The 25,241-nt window shown below is 41.4% G+C and overlaps 1 pseudogene; it reads left to right on the top strand.

The window, feature by feature from the left end:
- Window positions 1-6,705: 6,705 nt before the first annotated feature.
- Window positions 6,706-25,241, top strand: part of LOC132533706 (protein SET-like) — a 28,333-nt pseudogene continuing 9,797 nt past the window's right edge.

Genomic DNA, 25,241 nt, shown 5'->3' with positions numbered 1-25,241 from the left:
GAAAAGCTATCAGGGGAAGGGGTGGGATATGGATATTGGGTGGTGGGAATTGTGTGGAGTTGTACCCCTCCTACCCTATGGCTTTGTTAATTTATCCTTTCTTAAAAAAATAAAAACTAAAAAAATTTAAAAAAATTCTTAGCAAAACTTCAAGGCAGTGTAGTTCATGTGAGTATCTTGAAATATGGAATCACTCTTCTGTTACTAGTGATTTACGCTTTCAGAATAAGGCAAGAGTGGTCCAGGAGGTGGCACAGTGGCTAAGGCACTTGACTCTCAAGCATGAGGTCCTGATTTCAATCCCTGGCAGCACATGTACCAGAGTGACGTCTGGTTATTTCTCTCTCTCGTATCTTTCTCATAAATAAATAAATAAAATCTTTAAAAAAATAAGGCAAGATAGGAGGGAAAGTGCTTCACAAATAAAAATCTTTGCATTTCCAATTTAATTTTTATTACTCAAAAGTGAAAATTTTTACTAAGGACCTTTCTGAAGGTAGAAATAAGCTGTTTAAACAAAGTCAAATGAGAAATTTTACAGACATTATTCCACTAGCTTTAAATTCAGCACAAGAAGTTTTCTTTCACAGAGATGCATTACAGGGGTGAGGGGGAGGAAGGGGGAGAGAAGAGAGGGAGGGAATGAAAGTGCACTACAACAGAACCAGAAACCTACTTTATGCACTGCATTGTTATGGTGTAGGGAAATTGTGAGATTGTGGTTGAGCTTGGTGTGGGACCTCCCATTGAAAGATGGGTGCCTGGATGGCACGACCATCCTGTTTGCCTCTCTCTCTCCACTAGAGACCAAGCAAGGAGGGAAACAACCAACAGGATCTGCCCCCCCCATCAGTATCCCTGCTTCACAAAGACCCTGTAGCCCCTTAAGTCTTTTGAATTAAATATTTTTAAAGCAGCCAGTTGTCAGGCATTAAGCCAGCCCTCCTGCTCCATCCTGCATTGCTGACAGTATGGCCTATTTACATAATGATTGTTTTGCCTAAAATATCCCCACCCATCCCATTGATGTATCTTCTTTTACCTCCAGACCTGCCCTGAAATGCAGGGTAACATCAATCCCAAAAGTGTGGTTGAGATCTTGATGGGGAGAGCATTAAATTTATGTATGGCTCTGGGTAGTATATTCATTTTGATGATGCTAATTCTTCCAACCCATGAACATGAGATATCTTTCCACATCTTTGTGTGTCTTTTTCATTATCCTTGAGTAGTGACTCCTAATTTTCAGTATACAAGTCTTTTACTTCTTTGGTTAAGTGTATTCCTAGATATTTTTTGTTTTTATTGCTATAGTAAAAGGAGTTGACTTCTGGATTTCAACTTCTTCTAACTTAGTGTTTGCGAAGAGGAATGCCACTGACATTTGAATATTAATTTGGTAGCCTGACACCTTACTGTATTGCCTGATGACTTCTGAAAGCTTCTTTTTGGATTCCCTAGGTTTTACTTTTTTTTTTTAGTATTTTTGTTAATATTTATTTATTCCCCTTTGTAGCCCTTGTTGTTTTATTGTTGTAGTTATTATTGTTGTTGTTACTGATGACATTGTTGTTGGATAAGACAGAGAGAAATGGAGAGAGGAGAGGAAGACAAAGGGGGGGGAGAAAGATAGACACCTTCAGACCTGCTTCACCACCTGTGAAGAGTCTCCCCTGCAGGTGTGGAGCCACAGGCTTGAATCAGGATCTGTATGCCAGTCCTTGTGCTTTGCGCCATGTGAGCTTAACCCGCTTCACTAGTGCCCATCTCCCTGGTTAGATTTTTCTATGTAGACTCTCATGTCCTATGCAAATAGGGAGAGTTTGACTGCTTCTCTTCCAATATGTGTTGTTTTAACCGGGCTAGCTTCACAGGTGGGTAACAGAGACGACCAGAGACACACGGCTGAGCTGAGAACGCAGTTTAATCTTTTTTCACGAGCGGGCAAACATGTGCTCCCTTGTCTTTCTCCTCCAGTGGCAGAGAGAGACTCTTAAACTGATCACCACACAGATCTGTCCTGCATCGTTCTCCTCTGGAGACTGAGGCAGGAACTCAGGAAATATGTAGGGTTGGGGGCAGGGAGAAGGGGAGGCGAGAAACTAGTAGGGGCTAAACCACAATCTTCCAGAGGCAGGGTAGGGGCGACCAAAACCAATGTGAAGCACACAACAAATATGTATGCCTTTAATTCCTTGTTCCTGCCTGATTGCCATGACAAGAACTTCCAACACTATGTTGAATAGCACTGGTGATAGTGGGCAGCTTCCATTGCACTTGATGATGACAGGACTTGGGACCTGGTGGTGTCTCATCTAGAAGAGTACACATTCTGCCATTTGCAAAGACCTGCGTTCAAGGTCCTCACGCACAATGGAGATGTTTGACAAGTAGTAGAACAGTTTTGCAGGTGCCTCTCCTGCTCTCTGTTTCCCTCTAGTTCATACATTCTATAAAAGAAAGGACTGCCCGAAATAGTGGAGCATCAGGACACCAAGCCCCACATAATATAGTAGTAAATATGGAAGGAATGAAGGGAGGGAAGGAAAGAGGGAGCAAGGGAGGAAGACAGAGAGAGAGAGACTAGCTTTATGGAGGAAGGAACTACCTCCATTTGGGGGAGTCTTCCCCACAGCAGTTTCTTTCACTGTTCTCCTAACCTGCTCCCTGACCCAAATGCTCAGCCTCAGGCCAAGAGCAACTAAATACTCTCTTTCCTCAGGAAATGAAAATGAGAGATATGTTCATCCCAGGGTGAGCTGCAGGAGAATGGCAGGTGTGAGTACAGGGAAGGCTTTCCGTGATGGCCTGGCCCCTGCTTCCAGTTTGGGACCCCACACTCCTGACCCTGGGTCCTGGGCCCCCAACAGACTGTTGATAAAACTACACTGGGAGGGGTTCCTGCTTCAGAGTGGCCCCTTCTTCCTCTACTAACACCACTGATCACAAAGCCAAAGGACATGGTGCTGATTGACAACTGTTCCTGGCCACCAAGGCTGTCCTGACGCTAAGCATGGTGGTGGTGAAGGGCTGCGTGGAGACCCCAGTTGGCTGGCTGAGATGTGCTGAAGCACTAGCTGTGCTGCCTGAACCTTCCCCACTGGAGTCTCCCTGCAAATCCACCAAAACTCACTCTTGTTTGAGTTGCAGCAGTTCTAGTTGCTCCAAGACTTCCTGGTTTTGTTGCTTTTTCTTGGCCAGTTCACAATTGGCATCTCTTTGTTTTAGCAAACTCAGAATAGTCCTCTTGTTTTTGCAGAGATGACAGCAGCATTGGTGATTGGTCTTCAAAGATGTATGAATTCCGAGATGAAAGAGGGGCAGTTCATTTCTTTGTGTTGAGCAAGAAAACAACTGATGGGCTAGTAAAATAGCTGGCTTATACAGTGGCTGCTTTGTCATTGGAGAATTGGGTTTCAGGACCAGCCCCTCCACACTGAAGGAAGCCTCAGTGCTCTGGTTGCATTTTCTATCTATCTAAAAGAAAAAATAATAATGTTTAAATGTGCGAACGAAGCAGCCACATGTTGAACTCACCTGCTCAAATGAGACTCTGAGCAAAACTTACCAGAAACAACAGTTCTTTTTTTTTTCTTCCCTATGGTGTGTGTGTGTGGTGTGTGTAATCAAACCCCAGGGTCACAGGCATGCAACCACAGAGTCTTCCACTAAGCTCTACCCCGGGCCCAAAGTCCTGCATGTTGAACAAAGGCAATACTCTGGACTATCTTTTATGTCCAGAATTGTCAGTTTAACTAGATAATGGTTTGAAAATAGGATGATTTAGGCAAATAAAAAAAGAAGCCATAGTGATGAAAAACATGAAAATGATGGTCAGACATGTTCACTACCATCTGAAAAGAGGTTTCTTGAACCTTCTGCACCTATAGTTCACCTGAGGGTCTTAGTCAGGTGGAGACCTCAGTTCTGGGGGTGTGGGAAGGGGCCCAAGATTCTATGGAATGAGCTCCCGACCAGAGAGGAAGTGTCACCTCTTGTAAAGCCCACTGACATCCCTTCAATCTGCCCTCCAATGGGTGGGTTCAAACATTCCCAGACAGGGTTATATGCAAGAGAGAGGCAGAAACAACTCTTACAGAAAAAGTGGCATTTCTGGTTCCTGTGTGCCTTCATAGCATCTGTGACTCCAAGGTTATTAGCTGCATTCTTCATGAACTGTTTTTTTTTTTTTTTCTGATTGTAGGCCAACATTACAGGGAAAAATAAAATAAATAAAAAATTAATAAGTAAATAAAACACATGCTGGAAATGTAGTTCTTTTTGTGGACTACTAATATTTCTCTCTACAAAGGCTATGTTTCATAGGAGTCCAAATTATGGGCTTTTCTGTTGTTGTTTTTTTCCTAGCTGAGAAGAGTTTTTTCAGTCAAGGCCTTTCTTTTTCAAACCTAAGGTCTGGCTCAAGCAAGCCAAGCAGAACGGCACCTGAAAATGTGTAACTGTCTATGTTCTTCCCTGCACTCGTGCAACAGAGTAGAGTAAACCCTCCTTCATGCTCCAAACCCCTCCCCAGTTCATTTATATAAGCTGTGAGGAGATCAGAAAGTAGCATCAGCTCCAAAATGTAGTGCACCAAACATGCCTTTAGTATGTTCCTGGAAACCAGGTCATGACGCAAACTTCATTCTTACATGAAATGCATGATTTGGCACATTGCCAGGCAGACATGCGCAGGATATCTGCAGTGACCTTGTCTTGTCTGCTGCCCCCACTGCACCACCTCTCAATCAAAGCATAACACTACCTGGTTCTTGAACACAGCGTCCTTGTCTTCATTATCTGGTATTTCCATAGAATCTCTTGGTCTCTGGATCCTTTTTTTTTTTTTGTTTCCTCTCAGCAGTACAGCAGGCTGTTGGCCTTGGCACGATGCATGCACCCATAGCACAGCTCCTACAATGACACCAAGGGTCTGCTCTTACCTTTTTCTTTCTTACCTTCAGAATTCTTCCTGTGCTTTCCCAAGACTGGATTACTCCAGGACTGTGTTTGATAAAAAGATGTATGAACAACGATCAGCACAGTGTGTTTGATAGGCTGAGACTTCCGGTTGCAGGAGTGGTCACAATTCTGATTGAAGTGCAGGGTCTACATCAACTCAGAACCCTTGTTCTCCCAGCCCTATTTGTGTTCAGTGGCAGACACCCCATCATTTGCTTGTCTGGGGAGACCAGTACCTGTCCTGCTTTCTCATGATCCCTACAAGTTGTAGTCTCAGAGGTCTGAAGTTCTGTTTTGGTGTTCTTTGATGAACTATGTGGATGTAGTATGCTATAAGAAAATAACAACTACACAATTACACATCTAGAGTAATGATCATCTTAGAGGAAAATACAGCCAATGGAAGTTGTCTCAGTGGTTCTTTTCTGGGATCTGCATTGCAGAAGTTAGGGATCTATGTGTCTGATAAGGCTGGACTTCAATCCCAGCAGGCTTGCTTACAACTTGACTTTTGAGCATTACGGACAGCACTGTCTCAGGCATAGAAAATGCAGTCAGTACACACACACACACACACACACACACACACACACACACACACACACTGCCTGTGTAATTAACATTTAAAGCAAAGTTACTAAACAATGTAAGTGAAATTTCTAGTGTATTTGGAACTGCTGATGACCATGCAGCCCTAGCTTCCTGCTGAGAGACTGTGAGCCCTGGATATCTCTGCTGTCCTCACTACGGAGCACAAACGCTGGGACACTATGTGAAGGCATGAATGGAAATATCTAATATTCCTGAATCAAGATACAACTCAAAGTACATTTAGTAAAGTGTGTGCCGCCCCCAAAGACCAGCATGTTACCTTTTGGTTCTTGTTTTTGTAAAGACAGACTTATTAAGCTCCAATGTGATAAGTAATGCTACGGGTGCAATATTTCCAGAGGCTGGGATGGGTTTTTAACCTGGAGGTCGAGGTAGAAAGTTGACTGCAGAATTAAGAGAGAGAGTTGGTTTACTTTCAATCGTTTCCTTTGAGGCTTTAGAGGTCATATAGATATACTGAAGAGAGAAAAATAAGATAGGAACGTATAACACATTCTTACTCTACACCAACAGTGCTAAGTGCTTAATATAATGCAAAATGGACCGGAGAAATAGCATAAGTGGTTAGGCAAAATTCTTTTTTGTGTCTGATGCTTTGAGGTGTCAGGTTTAGTCTTTGGCATAGAGGGGGAGAGATAGCGAGAGAGGGAGAGAGAGAGAGAAATAGGGGGGATAGGAGAGAATGAAAGAAGATTGCATAAATAGCAACTTAAGATAACAAAGAAAATCTCTAAATCGAAGGACCAGTCCTCAAAAGGTTGTCTGACAACTTCTAGGTATCTCTAGCACTTAAAAAAAAAAAATTGGATTTCTCCATATACTTTAAACAAAGTCACATGAGCCACAGACATGAGGACCCTACTATTTTCTATTAAGCCGCATAGCTCAGTTTAAAACTACAACTCAGGATATATATGAACATGGTACATTCAGCTCACTTGATGCATTACTTTTACCTACCTAGGCCATCCTCCTTACCCAGCAGACACCTGAACTTTGACTCTTTTAAGTAGTAGAGAGTCAGCAAAGAGTCTTAGTTGAGAATCTCAGGGATTAGAGTTAAGGTGAGATAGAAAATTCTAGAAACCTCCTAGCTGGCTTGTTCATTAAGTCTATTTCATTCTGTACTTCATGGATATATTCCATTGCTTCCTGTTGCTTTTTTATCAAGCTGCTTTCTGGGGAGTGACGATTTTGAAGTTAGAACAGAAATATAACAAACTCTGCCAGCCATTTTTTCAGAAGAGATCGTAATTAATGGTCAATATCCCAAATTTAGGATTAACATTTGTCAACCACCCACAAGTGTCTACACTGCTTGGAGAAGAGGATGAAGAGGCACTGCATTACTTGACAAGAGTTGAAGTGACAGAATTTGAAGATAGTAAATCAGGTAACAGAATAGACTTTTATTTTATTGAAAACCCTTACTTTGAAAATAAAGTTCTCTCCAAAGAATTTTATCTGAATGAGAGTGGTGATCCTTCTTTTTGAAGGATCCACTGAAATCAAATGGAAATCTGGAAAGGATTTGATCAAATGTTCAAGTCAAACACAAAATCAAACCAACAGAAAGAGACAGCATGAGGAACCAGAGAGCTTCTTCACCTGGTTTACTGACCATTTTGGTGCAGTCACAGGTGAGTTAGGAGAGGTCATTAAAGATGGTATCTGGCCAAATACACTACAGTACTACTTGGTTCCTGATATGGATGATGAATAAGGTGAGGGTGAAGATGATGATGATGAAGAGGAAGAAGGATTAGAAGATATGAAGAAGTGGGGGCCTGGTGGTGATGCACATGGTTGAGCTCACATGTTACAATGTGCAAGGACATGGGTTCAAGCCCCCAGTCCCCACCTGCAGGGGGGAAAGCTTCTCAAGTGGTGAAGTAGTACTGCAGCTGTCTCTTTGTCTCTCACCCTCTCTATCCCTCCCTTCCCTCTTGATTTCTGTCTCTATCCAATCAATAAATAGGTAATATTTTTTTTAAAAAAAGAAGATGAAGAAGGAGACGAGGATGAAGGAGAAGATGATAATGAGGGGGAGGAAAGAGAGGAAGATGAAGGATATGACTAATGAAACACTGATGAATTCCAGCCTTTTTTAATTTTCTCCTGTCCCTAGGAGCAAGTTGCAGTCTTTTTCCCCCATTTTCCCTCCCTCTGTGTGCAGTCACCCTGTCTTTGAGGTCTCTTCTCTCCTTTGTACAATGGTTATCAACTTATTTGGGGGGGGTACCTTGAGAAGAATAAGTTGAATAGATTATCCTTTTCTCTTCCAAACTAATATTTTTTCCATGTAAAATATTTTTAAGAAAACCCGTATCTTTCTGCAGTTAGCAGAAAGACAGACAGCTTTGTGGTTTTTTTTTTTTTTGAATTTTTTTTTTTTTTATAAAAGCAAACACTGATAAAACCATAGGACAACAGTGGTACTACTCCCCTATCCTCTTTCAACAAAAACTTTTGGAATCAATACCACCATGCTCTGTGGGAACAAAGACCAACTTTCTGCTCCCTCAGCTCTGCTAGAGTCTGGGGGCTGTTAGGCCCCTGTGTAGTAGTGCATAGAATTCTAGCTGTTTTCTTCCTTTCTCTCAGATCTTGAATCTGAGAGAATCATATAGCAAAGCAGACACCTTCCCAGTTTTTGTTTGCTTGTTTTTATTTTTGCCTCCAGGGTTATAGCTGGGGCTCAGTGCTGACACTACAAATTGACTGCTCCTGCTGGCCATCTTTTGTCCATTGTTGCTGCTGTTATTCTTTTTTTTTTTTTTAAATTTTTTATTTAAGAAAGGATTAGTGAACAAAGGCATAAGGTAGGAGGGGTACAACTCCACACAATTCCCACCACCCAATCCCCATAACCCACCCTCTCCCATGATAGCCTTCCCATTCTCTAGCCCTCTGGGAGCATGGACCCAGGGTCGTTGAGGGTTGCAGAAGGTAGAGGGTCTGGCTTCTGTAATTGCTTCCCCGCTGAACATGGGCGTTGACTGGTCGGTCCATACTCCCAGTCTGCCTCTCTCTTTCCCTAGTAAGGTGTGTCTCTGGGGAATCTGAGCTCCAGGACACATTGGTGGGGTCTTCAATCCAGGGAAGCCTAGTCAGCATCCTGGTGGCATCTGGAACCTGGTGATTGAAAAGAGAGTTAACATACAAAGCCAAACAATTTGTTGAGCAATCATGGATCCCAAGTTTGGAATAGTGGAGAGGAAGTGTTAGGGAGGTACTCACTGCAAACTCTAGTGTAATCCTGCTTTCAGGTATATATTTTGCAGTAGTTTATGGATATGTGTGCACATAAGCTCTCTCTCACAGAAACTGTTGTATGTCTAGGTTATGGGACTTTGTTAGAAAGTGAACTACCTGAGATGAAATTAGAGTGTACTATTAAAGGAAAGGTCTCACCCGAGTAATGAAGCTGGAGGGTTGTCATTCCACACGTGAAGTCTCTGGATACAGTCTGAGGTGAAGCATGTTGAGATGGCATCTCAACATGCTGCTGTTATTCTTGTTATGACTGCTGTTAGACAGGACAGAGAAAGATTGAGAGGAGGGGAAGTTAGAGAGGAGGAGAGAAAAACAGACATCTGCAGACCTGGTTCATGGCTTGCAAAATGACCCCCCCCCCTTGCAGGGAACTGAACTGGGATCATTGTGCAGGTCCTTGTGCTTCACACTATGTGCGCTTAACCCGGTGTCTAGCGCCTGGCCCTCATCTTAGTTTTGAATCATCATTCCCAGACTATTCCAGTCTATTTTCAGTCTGAAAATGTAATTCAGGAACTAGGTGGTGACACACCAGTCAAGTGCATATGACAGTGCAGAAGGACCTGGGTTCAAGCCTCTGATCCCTAGCTGCTGCAGGGAGGGAAGCATCATGAGTGATGAAGCAGTGCTGCTGATGCTACTGCTGCAGATGTTAGTGCTGAAGATGTTCCTTTCCTCTCTTCTCTAACTCCCCCTTCCCTCTCAATTTCTGTCTCTATCCAACAAATAAAGATATGAAATAGTAAAGAAGCGAGTGCAGATGTAAAAATAAAAATGCAATTTCATCAAACTTTGAGCTGTGGGAGTATCATAGACAATGAGCTTTACCAGAGTTTAACTACTGTTAACTGGAAAAGAAAATCATCATAAAATTCCTTTTCAGAATCCAAGTGTTACAAATAATCTTCTCAGTCAAACTGAAAGTCACAATAGATTCAGAACCTGCTACCAACTGCATATCTATCAACAGAGCTTCTTGGCCCATGACAACTAACACTTTCAGTGCAGGTTAAGAAATGTACACATTGGGAGTCAGGGGTAGTGCAGCGGGTTAAGTGTACATGGCGCACAGCACAAGGACTGGTATAAGGATCAGGTTCAAGCCCCCGGCTCTCCACCTGCAGGAGAGTCGCTTCACAAACGGTGAAGTAGGTGTCTAACTTCTCTCCCTCTCTCTGTCTCCCACTCCTCTCTCTATTTCTCTCTGTTCTATCCAAACGATGACACCAATAACAACAACAATAATAACTACAACAATAAAAACAACAAGGGCAACAAAAAGGGAAAATGAATAAATGTTTTTAAAAATCTTTAAAAAAATGTACACATCAAGAGCAGGGTGGTGGCACACTTGGATAACACATGACCATGCACAAGGACCCAGGATCAAGATCTCAGCCCCCAACTGCAGGGGGTGGAGGAGGGGAGAAGCTTCAGGAGTAGTAAGGCAGTAATATTAGCAGGTGTCTTTCTTCCCCCTACAGAATTTCTCTCTGTCCTATAAAATATAAGAAAACTAAAATAAAGCAAAAGAAAGAAAAAAAAGCAGACACTGTATTACTGAGTCTCCTTGCATAAAAGTTCCTAAAATACTGGTATCTTCCCTTAAAAAATAAAGGAAAGAAAATGTATAAATTGTTCAACAGATCCTGACAGTATACCAGAGGCTATGAATACACATGCTCACACATAACATATACTCATGATTTCATATCATTACTTTAAAAGAAGCATTATTCTTGGAGGATGTTAAATAGAAATGAACTCCATTTCTGTACTTTTTCTGAAAACCAAAATTATTTATTTATTAGTAAGACAAGAGGTTATGGAGGAGGAGACGGAGACAGAGAGAGAACCAGAGCATCACTCTGGCATGAGATGCCAAGGTTTGAACTCAAAACTTCTTGCATGAGTCCAACATCACCTCTCAGGTGCACAACGGCCTTTTTTTAAAAGGTTATGCCACCCAGCGTATGACCTCTGATCTCCCTCATAAATAGCGACCTGCCCTGAGGACCAGTACTTCCAGGGCATGTGCCAAGCTCTGCGACTATAAGTGAGTGACAGTCACCTATAGTGATTTTCTTTGGGAGGTGGGAGGGTGCATTCAATTTTGTAAACCACTACTAATCACAATTTTCAAGAAGGAAAAAATAAATGTGCAAGAGGATGTATTATCATGGTCGTTGTTATATAAATAAGGGCCATAAACCTAAAACAAACTTGTCAAAAAATCAGTCTTTGTATTTTGTAATCACCTGACCTTTCAAACCTGGCTTCAATACCTGGGTTTCATACCTTGGTTCAAACCTGGTATGAAACAGGAGAACCAGAGAGCACAAGAGAATGGGAGGAGTGGGGGGAGAGCTCCATGAATGGTGGCATGGTGCTAGGTGTCTCTCTAGATAAATGGAAAGAAAAAATGGGCTTGGGAGTTTGCTCAGTATGCTCACAGCCAGAGTTTACTCCTCAGGGAACACTAATAAAAATTATATATACATATATATACATATATATATATATATTTTTTGCAGGCCATTAAAATATCTCACTTTAATAGTGTGGTGTGGGTGGGGGGAGATAGCATAATGGTTTTGCAAAGATCATAATGGTGATGCCTCAGGCTCCAAAGTCCCAGGTTCAATCACCCATACTACCAAAAGTCAGAGCTGATCAGTTCTCTGGTTAAAATAAATAAGTAAATAAATAAAATAGATTAATACTGGGATGCTCTGACATGCCTGCAACCTAGGTTCAAGCCCAGCTCCCTCTGCATTGGAGGAAGCTTTGATGATGAGTCTATTTGAAAGCCAGGTCAGAGTAGTGTAGCCATGCTGACAATATTTTAAAACTAAAATTTTTAATAAACTTAAAAATGTATTTATGGTTTAGGGTAGGCTGCATTCCAGGTACTTTACATGTGTTAACTGACTGGATTGATACAATAACCCTATAAAGCTGATTATCCCTGTTCCATACATAAGGAAACTGGAACAAATTCTAAGATACTTATCCAAGGTCAACACATGGCGGCAGCAAAATCTCATTTTTGTTTTGTTTTGTTTAGAAGTAAATAATCCAACCTTTATTTGGCCTGGCAGAATCACAATTTATGTCCTATATGGAGCTTATACTTTACTACATTGCATTTCTTTTCCAGGAAAAAGAACTACAAAAATAAAGATCATTACAAAAAGGTAAGGCATACATTTATTGCTTTCAACCGTTCTTTTCATCACAATGAAGCAACACAATTTTACAAAAATAAAATTTTACTAAGAACAGTAGAGTCTGAGCAGGAGACAGTACAAAGAATGTGAACAGTGTAAACATCACTACATTCAGCTCACCTTGATTGAATGCTGACAGACAACTTTAATGGCTCTAAGTGCCCTTAATAGCAAGATACATTAGTTCTCCTGTACTCAGAAAACACACCCTAATTTTGATTAGGAAAAGGTATTTTGTTGAAGTTGGTCCCATCGCCAAATACTGCCATTGACACAAAAAATGGCTATGAGAATGTTGCTGTCTCTGCTAAAGCTGGTTTGACAGATAGCAGCACCACATTTATGATGAGACAGTGTTGTGCATCTAGGGAGAAAACATGACAACAGGTTATACTATTCATGCAGAATGCTGTCGTGTTTCATTCATTTACATCTAACTCACTTAAAACTGTGAATGAGACAGTGAACAATGTTCCACCTCATGTAGAAGGCATTCAAAACAAAACAGACTTCACACAAAGACTTCTGTGCAAAATGAGCATATTTTAAATTTAAGATGTACTGTGTAACTTATATAGAGAATTAAGTTTCCTTCATTATACTCCTGAAAAGGAATTAAAAAAACAAAAAAAGTAGGGCTGGGGAGACAGCATAGTGGTTATCTGAAAGATTTTCATGCCTGAGGCTCCAGGCCCCAGTGTTCAAACCATAGCACCACCATAAGCCAGAGCTGAGCAGTGCTTTGGTAAAAACTAAATAGGTGCATCAAAATAACTCTGGAATGATGTAAGAATCTCTAAAGTGATAAAACATTTTAGAGAAAAGGGTAGAAATTATGAATTTCTAAATACTTACTTAGTTTTGTGAGGATCTTCAGCTTCTAAATCCCAAACATAGAGTTTGCCAACCCAATTGCCCAATGCAAGCATCTGTATAAACCTATTTTTAAAAACATCAAATTATCAAAATAAGGCCACTGAGTAGTCAAGTTGTCCAAAGGCACCTTTCTAACTTTAGAAAAGTCACCTCTTGAAATGAGTATATTATCATTCTATTGCGTTTTTTACTTCTGATTTGTAAATGGGTGCGAGAACCATTATAAATGGACTTGAAATCTCATCTGAACTTTTCCTTTCCAGTAATTTGTTACCCCATGGCCAATTCTGATAAGAAATTACATGCTATTTGGTGGCAGAGAAACACAGCTTTTATTACAGTAATATTGCAACTATCCCTTTGTTATTGCTATTAATCTCTTATTGTGCTTAATTTATAAACCAAACTTCACCATCGGTGTGTATGCATCTTAGGAAAAAGCAGGATATACACAGATGCTACTTGAACTTTGAAAATTAAGGTATTATGCAAATAATTTGGCAAGGACTTTACAACTTGCACCAGCTAATTGTTTCTTCTGCTTTAACAGTATAGCCAAAGCTATAGAAAACTCTTTCAATACTTTCATCCTAATATCAAATGTTTTAAGAATTTCAGATGGCTGCTATTTTTGTCTTTGCCTTATGTACTGATTCTTTCAAGTTTTTCTGGTAATGCTACACAGATGGATTAATACCCTAGCCTCCAATATCAAATCTTAGTAACGGATGTTATGGAAAATATACACCAAACTGCCACCACTGGCAGCTATCAATTCATTCATAATAGCAGTACAGATGGTGAGTGAAGTCACAAAGGTAGAATAGCACCTGAGGTGGAAAAAAAAAGAGAAACACGCAAAGCACTGAGTAATTTCTTACATGAAACAACAAAAGATGTGCAGAAGAGAAAACAATAATCATAATTTTTATAATTTCATATGTAAATTTTGCTACCTTTTTTCAGAAATCCATAAAGCCTCATGTACCAAATGTCATACCGACTGTAAACAAATCACGCAAGGATAGTCACACTGGGTTTAATTATTATTTAATTTATTTAGATTCATTGGGTTTAATGTTATCTATATCATCTTCCATCTTGCCAGGTTACCAGGCCACAATGGCATTTCACAAGACTTAAAAAAACAAAGGAGAGGGAGTCGGGCTGTAGCGCAGCGGGTTAAGCGCAGGTGGCGCAAAGCACAAGGACCGGCATAAGGATCCCGGTTCGAACCCCAGCTCCCCACCTGCAGGGGAGTCGCTTCACAGGCGGTGAAGCAGGTCTGCAGGTGTCTATCTTTCTCTCCTCCTCTCTGTCTTCCCCTCCTCTCTCCATTTCTCTCTGTCCTATCCAACAACGACGACAACAACAATAATAACTACAACAATAAAACAACAAGGGCAACAAAAGGGAATAAATAAATTTAAAAAAAAGGAGAAAAAAGAAATGTTATGGGGGTCGGGTGGTAGTGCAGTGGCTTAAGCGCACTGGCGCAAAGCTCAAGGACCAGTGTGAGGATCCCGGTTCGAGCCCCTGGCTCCCGACCAGCAGGGCAGTCGTTTCACAAGCGGTGAAGCAGATCTGCAGGTGTTTATCTTTCTCTTCCCCTCTCTGTCTTCTCCTCCTCTCTCCATTTCTCTCTGTCCTATCCAACAACAACGGCATCAATAACAACAACAATAAAAATAAAGAAATGTTTGGAAAACTCATTATTAAATATAAAAACAAAGTAGCAGGAGTCGGGCAGTAGTGCAGACGGTTAAACACACGTGGCACTAAGCACATGGACCCTGTTAGGATCCAGATTCAAGCCCCAGGTTCCCCACCTGCAGGGGAGTCGCTTCACAGTCAGTGAAGCAGGTCTGCAGATGTCTGTCTTTCTCTCCCTGTTTGTCTTCCCCACCTCTATTCATTTCTCTCTGTCCTATGTAACAATGACAACATCAATAACAACAAAAATAACTACAACAAGAAAAAAAAATTGATTTTCCCGTTGTCATTTTATAAACAAGAAAAAAAAATTGGTTTTCCCTTTGTCATTTTAGAACTGACAGTTCATGAAACAGGGTAACCCATCTACCAAGAGACAGTGACATAGATTCATTTAAGCTGATTCAGTATCCACACTTGAGGATAAGAAGTCTGATTAGCAACAGAATTTGATAACAAAAAAGTAATACATTGTATGGGGTATTTACTTTGGAAATCATAATTTTTTCTCTGCCAGACAAAATCACCTTCAGTTCTAGGCCCTTTGGTGTTCAGAGACTTCAAGTGGTTTATAGGAAAAGAAAAATTACAAATTCTGCCTGAGAATGCATGGGTCTACAATATGGGCCCTGCTACTTCACTAATTTCATCTTTTCCCACCCAAAAGCTCATTGCATTTGTAACTCCAGGAAATTCACTTCATCTGGGCAACTGGTTAGTCATCTTAAGATTATTATGAATACTTAAATTTTATTTAAAGTCTCAGAAAAGAAAAAAAGATGAAGAGACTTGTAGTCATCTCTGAAAGCAGTGGCCGTTTCACTGCCATAATCAGGAAGGATGTAGGCAGACTGTGAGGTGACTGCCAATCCCATGCACAAGAATAAAAACAAAGAGGCAAAGAAGTAAGAGAGAGAACTGATGATTGCAGAGGACAGTCAAGAGTGTGCGTAGGAAAATACTTGTTAAGAAGTGTATGATTAGAAGCAATGCATTTTGATGGTATAAAGAGATGTCACATCAGAGGATCTGGAGAAACACCTCACATGTTACACTGGTTGGTGCTCCAGACCACTGGAGTAACAAAGCTGATGCCATATGCACAGTGGAGAGGAAGCTGCAACCCTAAGAGTATATGGTGAACTTCCAGAACAGGGTAAAGTCAGTGAAAGCTCTTGGTCATGGAATGATGATGATGATGATGATGATGATGATGATGATGATGATGATGATGATGGTGATGATGGTGATGATGATGATGGCAATGTGGCAGCAAAACTGAACTCAAGAGTTTGCAAAGACAGCTCTACTATTTGTATTCTGGACATAATCTGCTGAGACACTGAAACGTCACTCAGAAACAATAGGATGCTCTGGATCTCCCCACCACACCATTACCTTATATTAAGAAATCAATTAAATAATTTTATAAATCCTTTTCAACCTTTTATTTATATATTATTGAATTCAGACAGAGAAATTGAAAGGGAAGATGGGGATAAAGAGGGAAAGAGGGGTGTTGGCAGTAGTACAGTGAGTTAAGTGCACATGGTGCAAAGCACATAATAATCCTGGTTTGCAGCCCCTGACACCCATCTGCAGGGGAGTTGCTTCACAATCAGTGAAGCAGATCTGCAGGTGTCCATCTCTTTCTCCCCTTCTCTGTCTTCCCCTCCTTTCTTGATTTCTCTCTGTCCAATCCAACAACAATGACAGCAACAACAATAATAAAAATGACAATGATAAAAAACAAGTGCAACAAAGGGGAAAAAATAGCCTCCAGGACTAGTGGATTTATAGTGTGGGCACTGAGCCCCAGCAATAACCTTGGAGGCAAAAAAAGAAAAAAAAAAGAGGGAATGAAACAGAGAAACCTGCAGCCTGTGTCATAACTCGTGAAACTTTCCTCCTGCCGGTTGGGGCCAGGGGCTCTGAACCTGGTACCTTGAGCACTGTAATGTGAGCACTTAACCAAGGTGCACCACTGCATGGCCCCCAAATCAAATATTTTTCCAGTGTAATTTGTTGTAACCTGGGAGGTGGCACAATAGATAAAAATCTGGGCTCAGAAGCACAGTGTCCCTCCCCAAGGTTGAACTCCAGCAACAGCGTGTGCCAGAGTGACCATACTCTGGTGCTCTCTTCTATCTACAATAAATATTTTTTAAATAACTCTTGTTAAAACACACTAGTTTTAGCTGAAAGCAGAAGCACACTAGAGTTTGCAGTGAGTAACACCCTAACACTTCCTCTCCACTATTGCAACCTTTGGGTCCATGATTGCTCAACAATTTGTTTGGCTTCATATGTTAACTCTCTTTTCAATCACCAGGTTCCAGATGCCACCAGGATGCTGGCCAGGCTTCCCTGGATTGAAGACCCCACCAATGTGTCCTGGAGCTCCGGTTCCCCAGAGACCCACACTACTAGGGAAAGATAGAGGCAGACTGGGAGTGTGGACTGACCAGTCAACGCCCATGTTCAGCGGGGAAGCAATTAGAGAACCCAGACCTTCTACCTTCTGCAACCCACAATGACCCTGGGTCCATGCTCCCAGGGGGATAGAGAATGGGAAAGCTGTCAGGAAAGGGGATGGTATATGGAGATTGGGTGGTGGGAATTGTGTGGAGTTGTACCCCTCCTAACCTATGGTTTTGTTGACTAATCCTTTCTTAAATAAAAAAAAAAACACTAGTTTACTTTCATTTTTACATTTTTTCTAAAATTCACACTAAATTATATAATATACTGTTCTATAGATGTATTAGATTTAAAAGCAAAAAAAAAATCCCTCTGTGAGTGCTTTATGTGTACAGTTAATGAATGCTTTGGATAAACTGCCTTGCCACCATGGAATATGATAAACCCTTTTCAATTAATCTGTTTATTTTACAGAGTCCATCTGTATGCTCCAGTTACCTAGTTATGTCCTTGAATGTTTTGATAAAACTTAAGGGAGGCAGAAATCTGCACTTCTTATTTTATGTTTACTGCCACCAGGGTTAACACTGGGGCTAGGTGTCTACATGGCAAAGCCACCACTCCTGGAGGCTATTTTTTCACAGTCCTTGCTTCTTCCCTCCCTGTTTTTCTTTTAACTTATTTGACATAGCAGATAGAAACTGAAGGGAGGAAGAGATAGAGAGGGAGAAAGACAGACATTGGCACACCCGGTTAAGCATACTAGTAAAAAGTACAAGGACTCCCTCCTAAGGTCTGAGTGCCCATCCCAACCCCCATAGGAGAATACTTCACAAGTGGTGAAGTAGGTCTGTAGGTGTCTATCTCTCATTTAAAAAAATTTAAATATTATTATTTGTTGGTATGCTTCTAGATTCTGCTTGTGAAGCCTTCTGTTTTTATCATCACATTGGTTTCGCTTTGTGTTGCTTGTGATGAGTTCTGTTTGTGTGTCCACTGTTAGCTGGGCACCCCCCTGCCTCCTGGATATTGGTTTGGCCCTCACTTCCCCTGCCTCTGGGACATTGGGTTTAGTCCTCCCTGGTTCTCCCTCTTCCCTTCTCCATGTCCCCTATCCTATGTACTTTCTTTGTTCCTGACTCTTCCGCCAGAGAAGAGAGATGCAGGACAGAATCGTGTTGTGATTAGAAGAGATTAGTTTTTTGAACTGCATCCCCACTCTCATAAAGACTCAACTGCGTTCTCAGCTGAGCCATGAGTCCCTGGTCGTCTCTGTCTCCCGCCCGCAAAGCTAATCCAGCAATTAATTAGTATTATTGGATAGACAGACATTGAGAGGGGAGGAGGAAATAGAGAGGTGGAGAGACACCTGCAGCTCTGTTCCTCCGGCTGAAGAAACTAATAGGCCTCCACGAAGAAGTCCTGCTGTTGTAGATATCTTCTGTGCTCTGGCACCTGATTTCCACTACAAAGTTCATGCCATGGAAGTTGCCTGAAGTGAGGCAAACAAACTGAGATTGTTTTTTAAAATATTTATTTATTTATTTATTTATTTATTTATTTATTCCCTTTTGTTGCCCTTCTTTTAGTGTTGTAGTTCTTCTTATTGTTGTTATTGATATTGTTGTTGTTAGATAGGACAGAGAGTAAGAGAGAGAGGAGGGGAACACAGAGAGAGGAAGAGAAAGATAGACACCTGCAGACCCACTTCATCACTTGTGAAGCAACCCCCCTGCAGGTGGGGAGCTGGGGGCTCAAACTGGGATCTTTACACCAGTCCTTGCACTTTGTGCCATGTGTGCTTAACCCACTGTGTTACTGTCCAACTCCTGAACTGAGATTCAATTGAGATGAACACTCATGAACTTCTGAAAAACAGAAAGTAGAGGGCTGAACTCAAGTACAGTGTACGCATCCAACTCACCCCTTTACCTAGTCACCCATGACTCATCTATTAAGAACAGCTTTTTTCTAAGTATGGAAAGGCTGTAGAGGTTACTACAGTAAAAGACAGAGGTATTGGGTTGGGGAGATGGCATAATAGTTCTGCAAAAAGTCTTTCTGTCCTGAGGCACCAAAGTTCCCAGGTTCAACCCTCAGCATCACCATAAGCCAGAGCTGAGCAGTGCTCTGGTCTCATGAGACAGGGCCTATATTCACATGTATCCATAAATTAGGGCAGACTATATGCCTGAAAGCAAAAGGGCACAATAGTCTGTAGTGAGTCAGTATATGCAGCAAGCAAGTAGAAAGACCTAAAGAGACACCATAAAGTTCCTAATGAAATAGTGTCTACTTAGAGTTAGATACCCTCCTCACCTACTTCCTATTATACTTCCCTCTGTCACTCCAAAGCTAACCTTATCAAAGTAAGGACTCCAAAAGCTGAATAAAGGCAAGACACAGTGCAAGGACTGCCATAAGGATCCCGGTTAGAGAGCCATGGCTCCAGGGGAGTCGCTTCACAGGCACTGAAGCAGGTCTGCAGGTGTCTATCTTTCTCTCCCCCTCTCTGTCTTCCACTCCTCTTTCCATTTCTCTCGGTCTTATCCAGCAATGATGATGACAATAATAACTACAATAACAATGAAAAACTAAGGCAACAATAGGGAAAATAAACAAATAAATATTTTAAAAAGGCAAGAGACTATTATACTCTAATAATGACTCTTTAGTCACTATCAGGCAACCCCGTCAGCTGAGGCCCTAGTCAAGGAGTCCTGAGATTCCCAAACAGACATGATGGGCCTAGATATCAAATATAACCCTCTCCATTGTTAATGGTCATCTCTATGAGGAACAACACAATAGACCCCTCTTTGGGCCCCCATAGAACCTTGTCCTCAATGTGGATCAACAATGGTAGAGAATGTTCTGAAGGGAGGCTGGACAACATACTCTATGCTACGCCTGAGGAAGATGGGTCCTGAAACTGGGGTAGCTTGGAATGTTCCTACTCATGACCACAGAATGTGAGGTCAGATCTAAAGAGATGCAGAGGTCACATAGCCTCCTAAGCTGAATATGGGACCAGGATCACATCAAATTGATGAGGTTTACTGTCAACATTATTTATAACCTTTCCCATATTTGGTAGCTATTCTCTTCCCTGATTTTCAGCTTTCTGGTCTTTTTCAAGCCATGACATCATCTCCCCAGACAGTAATTTAGATCCACCTTCATATCAGATGTCAGGATCAAAAAAATAAAAATAAAAAACTAGTATAGCCATGGGCCCTTAGGAATATAACTAAAATAGGCCTACTAGCTATCTACAAAACGGAGACCCCCAACACTTCATCTGCATTATTACAACCTTTAGGTTCATGATTAGTCAACCAGACCTCCTGGACAGATGACCCCATCAGTGTGTCCTGAAGCCCCACTTCCCCAGAACCCCGCCGCACTAGGGAAGGAGAGAGACAGCATGGGAGTATGGATCCACCTTCCAATGCCCATCTTCAGCAAGGAAGCAATTATAGAAGCCAGACCTTTCACCTTCTGCACCCCATGACGCTGGTCCCATACTCCCAGAGGGATAAATAATAGGAAGGTATCAAGGGAGGGGATGGGATACAGAGTTCAAGTGGTGGGAACAGTGCAAAGTTGCACCCCTCTTATTGTATGGTTTTTGTCAGTGTTTCCTTTTTATAAATAAAAATTAAAAAATAAAACTAAATAAGGAAGAATGAAATAGCCACATTTGTTTGTTTATTTACATAAGGAATACACAAACTACAAGAGGCTATAAACAACAATTATTTGGTAGTAATAAAAGCAAGTGCTCACTTCACTGAGCGATTGTAAATATGGAGTGGGTACATTATATCCATCTTGGAATTATGCTTGGGCCACATGAAGCTCCAAGGAGGGAAGAGAGAGAGAGAAAAACCCCATACCAGGAGAAACGGCAGAAGAAAGAAGTTAAGTTGAAGGGGGGGATGTTCTGCTCATGACTACCTCTGTCAGGCCACTTGCCAACAAACTTGAAGCCACCCATTCTGGGAGGTACTGTGACATCAAATGACTCAGAACACCCAAGTATAAAGAAGTGTACCTATTTCAGTGAAGAGGAATTAACTCAGGGGAAGGGGAGACTGTAAAATGGTTCTGCATAAAATTTCATGCCTGAGTCTCTAAGGCCCCAGGCACTACCATAAGCCATAGTTGAGCAGTGCTACAGTAGGTAGGTAGGACACACTCAGTATTTAAAATTATGTTATGTGGGATCAAGAGAGAGTTCATCACGTAGCGCAATGCCCCAATCTGAATCCCAGCAATATATGGTGGGTACTATGGAAAAAGTAGCTCTGGTGCTGTGGTGTCTACAGATCTGTGCTGTGGAATTTAGAGATCTGATTTACATGAATTTGCCAAAGTGGTGGTGGGGGAATCCAAACAAAACAGAAGCAAGGAAACTGTTAAGAATTATGAAAACTACAGTGATTATCTTTGGGAGGAGGAAGGGTGGAGATGGTATGGAACTATAAAGTGTATATCTCATAATCTTGCAACTAACGATTAATAATAACTTTAAAAAAGCAGTTCAGAAGGGTGAAATCATTCACACACCAGGCACAGTACCTAAACACACAAACCTATATTATGTCTTTGACTGTAGGAAAAATAATGGAGTATTTTTCTATGAAAAATAACTTTTTCTATGTATCATAACTTTTCTGAAAACCCAATAAATATCATTAAAAAAGACTATCAAGGAAGAATTAATATCATTGACATGAATAACCTACCCAGAGCCATCTACAAATTTAATGATATCTCCATCAAGATCCCAACCACATTTTTTAGGAAAATAGAACAAATGCTACAAATGTTTATCTGAAACCAGAAAACACCCAGAATTGCCAAAACAATCTTGAGCAGAAAGAACAGAACTGGAGGCATCACACTCTCAGATCTAAAAATTGTATTATGGGGTCAAGTCATCAAAACTGCTTGGTACTGGAACATGAATAGACAACAATGACCAGTGGAATAGAAGTGAGATCTCAGAAGTAAGCCCCCACATATGGACATCTAATCTGTGACAAAGGTGCCCAGACTATTAAATGGAGAAAGCAGAGTCTCTTCAACAAATGGTGTTGGAAAAAATGGGGTAAAACATGCAGAAGAATGAAATTGAATCACTATAACAATAGTTTAATAATCAAAATATATAAAGAGCTTGCCAAACTCAACAACAAGAAAACAAATGACCCCATCCAATAACGGGGAGAAGACAATTTTCTGCGGAAAATTCTCCACAGAAGAGACCCAAAAGGCCACGAAACATGTGAAAAAACCCTCCAAGTCTTTGATTGTCAGAGAAATGGAAATAAAGACAAACATCAGATACCACTTCACTCCTGTGAGAATGTCATACATCAGAAAAGGTAGCAGCAACCAATCCTGCAGAGGTTGTGGGGTTAAAGGAACCTTCCTGCACTGCTGTTTGGAAAGTAAATTGGTCCAACCTTTGGGGAGAGCATTCTGGAGAACTCTCAGAAGGCTAGAAATGGGCCTGCCCTATGATCCTGCAATTCCTCTCCTGGGGATATATCCTAAGGAACCCAACACACCCTTCCAAAAAGATTTGTGTATACCTATCTACATAGCCGCACAATTTGTAGTAGCCAAAACCTGGAAGCAACTCAGGTGTCCAACAACAGATGAGTGAATGAGCAAGTTGTGGTCTATATACACAATGGAATACTACTGAGCTATTAAAAACGGTGATTTCACCATTTTCAGCCTATCTTGGATGGAGCTTGAAGAAAGCATGTTAAGTGAAATAAGTCAGAAACAGAAGGATGAATATGGAATTTCAGGCAGAAGTTGAAAAACAAGATCAGAAGAGAAGACACAAGTAGAACCTAGAGTTGGTGTATTACAGCAAATTAAAAGACTCTGGATTGGGGGTGGAGGGAGAGTGCAGGTCCTGGAAAAGGATGACAGAGGACCTAGTGGGGGTTGTATTGATATGTGGAAAACTGGGAAATGTTATGCATGTACAAACTATTGTATTTTCTGTGATATGTAAAACATTAATCTCCTAATAAAGAAATTTAAAAAAGAATATGAAAGAATATGGATCAAGGGTTGGGGTAAACAGCATAATGGTTATGCAAAGATACTCTCATGCCTGAGGCTCTAAAAACCCAGGTTCAATCCTGGTACCACCATAAGGCAGAGCTGAGCAGTGCTCTAGTAAAAAAAAAAAAATGAATATGGCTCAAACACCAAGGAACTTCCTTCAGGTCTTCAACTGTAAGATTAAAAACCTCTACGTCATTAGTCAGTGAAGCTGGCAGATTTCAGGAGACAAATCATATTCTTCCTTCTAAGGGAAGAGGCCCACAAGGGTCATGCCCAGCTACATACACCTGAAGGTCATTGCTCTGTAGCTCTCAACTTACAGCACTGAGAACTTCATCTCTGCACCCTTCCACACCACCAAATATTGCCACCAGAGTGTCTGTCTAGCACAGACAAAAAAAAAAAAAAGGTCAAAATCACTTACTTTTAGATACTGACTTTTATATAGTAACTTGAAAAGTTTGGACTTCGGGAGTCACCCGATAGTGCAGCGGATTAAGTACATGTCTAGCAGAGTACAAGGACCAGCATAAGGATCTCCTATGGAGCACATGGCTCCCCACCTGAAGCGGAGTTGCTTCACAAGTGGTGAGGCAGGTCTGTAGGTGTTTATCTTTCTCTCCCCCTTTCTGTCTTCTCCTCCTCTCTTGATTTCTCTCTATCCTATCCAACAACAATGACAACAGCAATAATCTTCTCTTCTAGCGTTTGCCCTTCTTCTGTAGCCAGTCAAGAGCGTCAGGTTGAGCCTGATGCAAAGTTTCGAGACCTCCTTTGAATCTGGAGAGGTGGCAGTCGTTGACTATGTGGGTCATAGTCTGTCTGTAGCCGCAGGGGCAGTTTGGGTCGTCTCTGACTCCCCAGCGATGGGACATAGCGGTGCACCGGCCATGGCCTGTTCGACAGCGATTGAGGAGGGCCCAATCATAACGTGCTAGGTCAAAGCCGGGTTGATGCTTGCAGGGGTCTGTGATGAGGTGTTTGTTCTTTACCTCAGCTGACTGCCAACTCTGTTTCCTAGAGACTGGAACAGAGAAGTTCAGTGTAGGCATAGAGGACCAGATTGGGTGACGAGACGTCAAGCATTGGACAGGGTGGGTGAAGATATCTGCGTATATTGGCAGGTCCGGTTGAGCGTAGAAGTGGGAAATGAACTTAGATGATGCCGCATCCCGACGAATATCTGGCGGACCATGTTGCTAAGTACTGGCAGCCATGGAACCGGGGTAGAACGGATAATTCCAGAAATTATCCTCATGGAGGAATATAATTTGGAATCGACCAAGTGGACATGGGGGCTATGGAACCATACTGGGGCACAGTATTCTGCAGTGGAATAGCATAATGTCAGAGATGATGATCGTAGTGTGCAAGCTATATACACAATGGAATACTACTGAGCTATTAAAAATAGTGATTTCACCATTTTCAGCCTATCTTGGATGGAGCTTGAAGAAATCATGTTAATCCCATGAGGAGCTGGCCAGTCTTGCAATGATGTTATTCCTCGCGACCACAGCAATAATAACAACAATAAACAACAATGGAAATAACAGGGAAAAATAAATAAATATGTATATTTTTAAAAAAACTTGGACATCAGCAGTGTAAAGAACAAAAATGGGATTATACTGTAACTTTAAATATTTGTATCTCATGTAAATTTAAAGGTATGAGCTCAAACTTTCATGAGCAGAAAAAATATACCTGTAGGTCTTAAAATATTTTAGGACAGGCAAACATAACTTACTTTCATAGTATGCTCACGTGGCCATGCACTTGGCCCCAGTTTGAGCCTGACCCTCATAGTACTGAAAGAAGCTTCAGTGCTATGATAGCTATCCCGAATGAGGAGAAATACTTCTGAGGTAGTACTCAGGGGTGCACTGAGAGGGTAAGGGGGACAAGAGGGGAAGGAGAGAGGGAGGGAGTACTAGTGCACTACAACTGAACCAGAAACCTACCTTTATGCACTGCATTGTTATGGGATTAATAATCCTAACTATGCCTCTAGATCCAGCCACAGCCAGCAGAAGATGGCTGGTATTGCAATCA

This window comes from Erinaceus europaeus, chromosome 17, assembly GCF_950295315.1.
Source record: "Erinaceus europaeus chromosome 17, mEriEur2.1, whole genome shotgun sequence".
Classification (NCBI taxonomy): Eukaryota; Metazoa; Chordata; class Mammalia; order Eulipotyphla; family Erinaceidae; genus Erinaceus; species Erinaceus europaeus.
The sequence above is the reverse complement of the archived record's forward strand: the minus strand, read 5'-3'. Positions and strand labels throughout refer to the sequence as shown.